Source organism: Pezoporus flaviventris, unplaced genomic scaffold (assembly GCF_033815535.1).
Source record: "Pezoporus flaviventris isolate CSIRO_AGI_PZ_B2104156 unplaced genomic scaffold, CSIRO_AGI_Pfla_v1 ptg000002l, whole genome shotgun sequence".
NCBI classification, from domain to species: Eukaryota; Metazoa; Chordata; class Aves; order Psittaciformes; family Psittacidae; genus Pezoporus; species Pezoporus flaviventris.
The window spans coordinates 12,166,141-12,171,954 of NW_026892550.1; the positions used below are offsets into that span (position 1 = coordinate 12,166,141).

The 5,814-nt window shown below is 38.1% G+C and overlaps 1 long non-coding RNA gene across 1 annotated transcript; it reads right to left on the minus strand.

Annotated features, from left to right (window-relative positions):
- Positions 1–594: 594 nt before the first annotated feature.
- Positions 595–5,506, minus strand: LOC133275139 (uncharacterized). Its single transcript, XR_009745408.1, has 4 exons — positions 5,324–5,506; positions 1,860–2,025; positions 1,374–1,424; positions 595–904 (listed from the first exon to the last, which is right to left on the minus strand). It is a non-coding gene; the product is annotated as an uncharacterized LOC133275139 (long non-coding RNA).
- Positions 5,507–5,814: the final 308 nt, after the last annotated feature.

The following is a 5,814-nucleotide window of genomic DNA, read 5'->3' on the forward strand; positions in this document are numbered from 1 at the left end:
TGATCTTTTCCATTTTGAAGTTTGCAATCTGTTCCCAAAAATGTTAATCTAACAATTAACTGAAATTGCTAAACAGAAATTTTACATGTTATGTCCAAAATAGAAACCAGTGTTTTTAAATAGATGGTGAATCTTCTTTTCACATCATTTGTTTTATATGCGATTCAGAGAAGGGTAAACATTGATCTTTGCACAGCCTGTGTTGGGATAAGTGACAATCTCCCTATACAGTAATAGGTTTTGCAGGAAATGATGCCATCTTGTTTTCACATAGGCTATGGGCATAACATAAAACTGACTTTCCCATTAAAAATGCTCTTTGTACAATTGCTTTTCTATTTAGACTTTTTGAAACAGAGAGGCAACTCTTTATTAATATGTTATTCATTTAAATCTTTGATATTGAGTAATACGACCACATTTCAAATAAAGACAGCACTTAAAACATGTTTCAGAGCAACTAAAACATGATAGCATAATGTATCAGGAAAAGTAAGATATGGAGGTCTTGGAAGCTAAGTTCAGATGGCTGAGGCAAATGCTTTGACCCAGTATGCCCCCAGCCAGGTTTTTGCTTCCAGAGTCAGGAACCAGATAAGTTACACCAGGTATCCCGCAAAGAACCAGTGGGCATGTGGGCAGATGGTGTACAGGAGAAGGTTTAAGTCTGTTAGACATTAAGCGAGGTACATAAGGAGAGCCTAGACAGTAAAACAGTCTTCACCTTAAACCAAAGTGCAACTAGATTGCTGGCACAGAGTGTTTACATGTTCCAGGGCATTACTTAGATCTAGAGCGAGTGAAACTGACAGGAGCCAAGGGAGAGCTTTGGTCAGACACACACCTGCAAGAGATGTCAGAAACACCAGGGTAGCTCCTTGTCTCAGAGAGGACAGCTCTTAAACTGGGAATGAAATGGAGAGAGACAAGTTGCAGTTGCAGACCAGGCTGTTAGGGGAGAGAATTGAATAAGAGCAGGCATATTGCCCATATTGATAAAGAAGCCCTTGAGTGTCCATATACTGAGGCCAACGGCTTCAAAGCAGAAACCTCTTAACTACATTTCCTGATGGTGTAAAATATGACCATGGTTTTTTAGAAACCTATGTGCAAATCTGAATTAGACAGAATAATAGAGAACCTGACTATAAACCACAGATGAAGACAGGCTGAAAGAAGTTAAGTTATAAACATTAGAAACAGCATTACAGCACACCACAGATTCAGTATCAGTCTTCACCACAGAAAATACAGTCAAGATACCTATCCAAGCCCTACCCTTATCAGGAAATAAAGAGCATGCTATGTCAGGCTGAGCTGTCAAAATAAGAAGAGTAGGAAAATCAAACTGATAAATAAGAGCAGCATGTCACCTGACTGATGGCATCCCTCCAGGAGATCTCTTAGAAGCATAGCTGCTGTTTCTAACAAAGAATACAGAATAGTTCATTAAAAAACACAGAATTGCAGGGTAGCAAACACTGCCCTTTCCTTCCAAAAAGAGAAACAGGGGAATTCTCAGTTACAAGCTACGAATCCTCAGAAAAGTTTTTGGAACAACTCATTATGACAAAAGTACAAAATCACCAAAATAAGAGCATTATGAGGCCAAGCTAGCAGAGCTTTTGTTAAGGAAAATTGTTCTTCTCTAGTCTATTGTAATGCATCAACAGTGTTAAACAATGGATGATGAAGACCATTTTGTAAATAAGTTCACTTGAAAGCCCAAGTATTTAATTGAAAAACTATTTCCTGAGGAACCAATTAGGAAAACAAAGGAATCATGTAAGAAGAGTGAATATTCTGCTGTAGTTCAGAAAGTGATTTGACAAAGTTACAGCAAAAAGTATATAACTTACTCCTAAATTTGAAACTCATAATGAAATATTGCTGAGCTATTTCTGAAGCTGCAATTAATAAGAGAGATGGTTTGGAAAAGGGCTAAACAGCCATATCAGTATTTGCTGGTGACAACACTTTGTTTAGATGTCCAGACAAAAGAAAGTGCTTGACACTTCGGAAAGCCTTTAAAATAAATAACAAGGCAGCACTTGAAAAACAAATTCAATGTCAAGTACAAGATAAATTTATGCACATGGGATACAAGATTTCAAGGAAGCTCCTGAGGCATCAGATTCTACTGTTTGCTGTTACAGGCAACCACATCATATAACTTCATACTGTTTATCAAGTTCCAGGTTTTGTTCTAATCAGAATGATCATACACAGTTTTGATAAACAATCTTAGAATAAAATTTTAATTGTTTAAAGGAACATTCAAGCATATAACAAGCTACTATGAAACAATGATTAAAAAGAATTAAAACTTCCTTTGACTCTAGTGTTTAATGTCTTTTAATTAACTTTATAAAGTGGAGCTTGAAATATATCTCAAATAATATTATATCATCCTAGTGTAGGGAAAACCCCTACACAAAGAGATATATATGTATATATATATCAGCTAATATTGGGGATGAGGCATTTTACAATCATTCCCTTTTTTATTTTTCGGCACCAGCAGAGAATGGAAGAGCCCTTCCTGTGGTTATCTCCATGCGGCCTTCTGTGCCTTAATGTATTTCAGCACTTCAGCCTTCATAAATACTTTTTCTAATTACGATAGCCTGAAATACCCTCCTATAGAAGTTTTGGTTGGTTGGTTTAATTACAGAAAACTGGCATGGTGGACAGGAGAGCACACTAAAGATTGTCTATCTAACACCACTTGTAATGTTGGAGTAAAGCAGTGGGATGACAGCAGGACAGTGGCGCAGGCAGAAAGCTATTAGGAGTAGTAGATGAGCCCAGGGTTACCGGCACCCCAGCAAACATATCCCTGCCTGCTGGATGCTATTCCTCAGTCCCAAAGATCAGGGCTCTGCCTCTGCTCTTTTAGCTTAGTTTTGAACTTATTTCAAACATCCTAAGTCCAGAGAGGTTGTTGTTAAGTTGAGGTCCACAAAGAGATACAGCTTTCGTTGTTTGAAACAGTTCAGTCACAGTAGCTCGAACAAAAATGCCAAAGAGCAGCTACAACATTACTAATCTCAGAGTTTAAATCTGATATCTCCTTGGTGACCAGATCTTCTAAAACTGATTTCCCCTGGATATTATAATTAGATGATGCTTTTGTTTTGTTGTTTGTTTTTTTTTTTTTTAAATACAACATTTTACCATCATTTGCCCAAATCTTTTCTAAGGAAACAGAATGTGATAAATTGCTTTATTTAGTGTCCTTAAATCTTGGCAATATTTCTGTACCATGTAAAACTCAAATTGTAGACTATATCCTCAGCAGGAGCTCAAAAGCTATGCCAGGAATTTCCACCTATAGAAGTGAGCTGAGACAAAGATGATTTTGCCATTTTGATTTTCTCCTTTCCATTTTGAAATGGAAACCCTATTTCAGTGTCTCCTGGTTAAAAAAAAAAAAAAAAAAGCTGTCAGAAAGTTGTGACAGACTGATAAGGGTATTTTAATTCCAGAAAACAAATGTTGTATTCTAGTTCTCAAGTTTCTGAACATATTTTTTATATAGACAAAATAAGTTTTTACAGAAATGGTGCCTTAATATGAAATAAATCAAAACGTTGTTCCAGAACTGGTGAAACATCTTAATCACATTTTAAAAGTGTTTCTTCCAGACTAATTTTTAAATTTTTAATGAACCATATTTCATTCGAAGTGGTGGAAGAGAATTTCAGAGGTGCCTTTAACAGTAGATTCCTGAACAGCCCTTTCCTGAGCTCTGATGCGCAAGACACTGGATTTTAACTGTCTGTAACCAAAATGGTGAGTCTGACTGAACAGAACTCACCCTATACCCAACTCTTCACACATGCTTTGTATACAAATACCATTCAAAGATAAAGCATAGTAGCTTTCTAGGTCTTACATATCAGAGAAATGCAGCAAAAGCCTACCCAAAAGCACAGAGATGGGCAGCAATTCTCCAAAGGACCAGACTGGTATGATGGCTGTTTTGCAACTCACTGCTTCTGCACTAGGCAGCGCACAATTCCTGCTCACCATTGGTGTCCCCCGGTACCCCTCACCGCTGCACAGACAGTTTCTTCCTGCTGCCACCCTGTTATTGCACAGTGGTTTTTGGAGATGATATCTGCAGCCACAAGGACAAAGGGGGCTTGTTTGTTTTAGGAATGCTGCTGAACCAGACAAAACCACTGTTATTTTCACTGTAACTTCTTTATCTTGACATCTACCTCACCAAGACAGAAAACAAGCCTAAAAAAGAGAGACTTAATTATATTTCTTATTTCTGACAGTCACTAGTGCAATAACATTCTCTCCCACATAGGTCACAGAAAATAAGATTGGAGGGATCTGAGAAGATTGGAAGTCTGATAAATTATTCACAAGAGAAGCGCTGAGGCTCACTTGTGGAGCTGAATTTTTTCATGGGACTGAGTGACTTTCATCAGTCATTTTATTGACCAGTGTAGAAAAATGCAAGTTAATGCACATGGGAATACCCCCCATCAAAACATAAAACCTGCTCCAGCACCACAACTCTGACTGTTGCTAAATCAGTAATGGGATCTTGGAGTTATAATGAGTAATTTTGTAGATCTGTCACCTCACTGATTAATAGTGATCAAACAAGCCAGCTAAATACTAAGAGTCATTAGGAGACAAGTAACAAGAAGACAGAGGGTATCGTGATCCTACTGAATAAATCTGTAGTTTGCCTGCATCTCAGGTATCATGTTTTACACTTGGCTTCAGTTCTGAAAACGTAAAAAGATGACTGTAAAACCAGGAAATGTTCTGAAATGAGCATAATGAAAAATCACTTTTGTGTAACGAATGGCTGAATAAACTACAGACTGCAGACTGTAATAATGTGTACAGTCATTACTGGCATGGGTGTTTAGGAAGTGACTGTTTACTCTCTATTCTATTGCAAGAGGTCAGGAGCAAAGACGAGCTGGACTGAACACAAAGGAGGTAGTTAGCAAATTAGTCCTCAGAGAAGCCACATTTGGTTCAGAAAGCCTTCGAGCTGAAGTTGGAAAATAAAACGGTGGCTAGGGAGGACATGGCAGCAGCATATGCATGCATCCTACTGCCCTCTAGGTCATCTATTTCTTTTAAATGCAGACACAAGATATTAAGGAAGAGAAACCTTCCCTTGAGGCTTAGGCACTCAGATAAATAAGACTTCCATGTTGTCCACAGGAAAAATGAATTAGTGTTCAAATTAGGGTGCAACCCCCCAAACAAAAAACTCAATATATTTTGCAGTTTTCAGCCCTAAATAGACCACAAAACATGCCTAAAAATAATCAGCCAAGCTCACCTTCAAAGGCAGGGCTCTCTTCCTGATATAAGAAAAAAACAGCTCTTTACCTACTGTTCAGAAAGTCCCAGCACAAACTAAGCCCTCAGCCTGCCTTCCCTCCCCACCTTTAGGGGCTGCAGCTCTGATCTGTGACCAACCAAAGGCTGAAAAACACCATCCCAAATGAAAAATATTTAGGCTACAGTGTCATCACGCAACCCATTTCAACTGAGAAAAGGACCCCCTGAACTTGTGGTACTCTTGGGAACTTCTCCCAGTTCCTGCAGTGCCTCTACCTTATACATCACCCCAATTTTTCCAAATACAAGTGTTTATTAGAATGTGACTTCAGCTACAGGAAAATTAAAGTCACATGTTTCAAAAGAGATTTAGGAACTTAGTAGCTAGAGGTAATGTAGAAAACAAAAACATGGAGGTTGCTAATAAATGATGATCTAAGAGAGAGTTTTGATCACTAGCTTTCATTCATCTGTTCCTTTCAGTCCCAC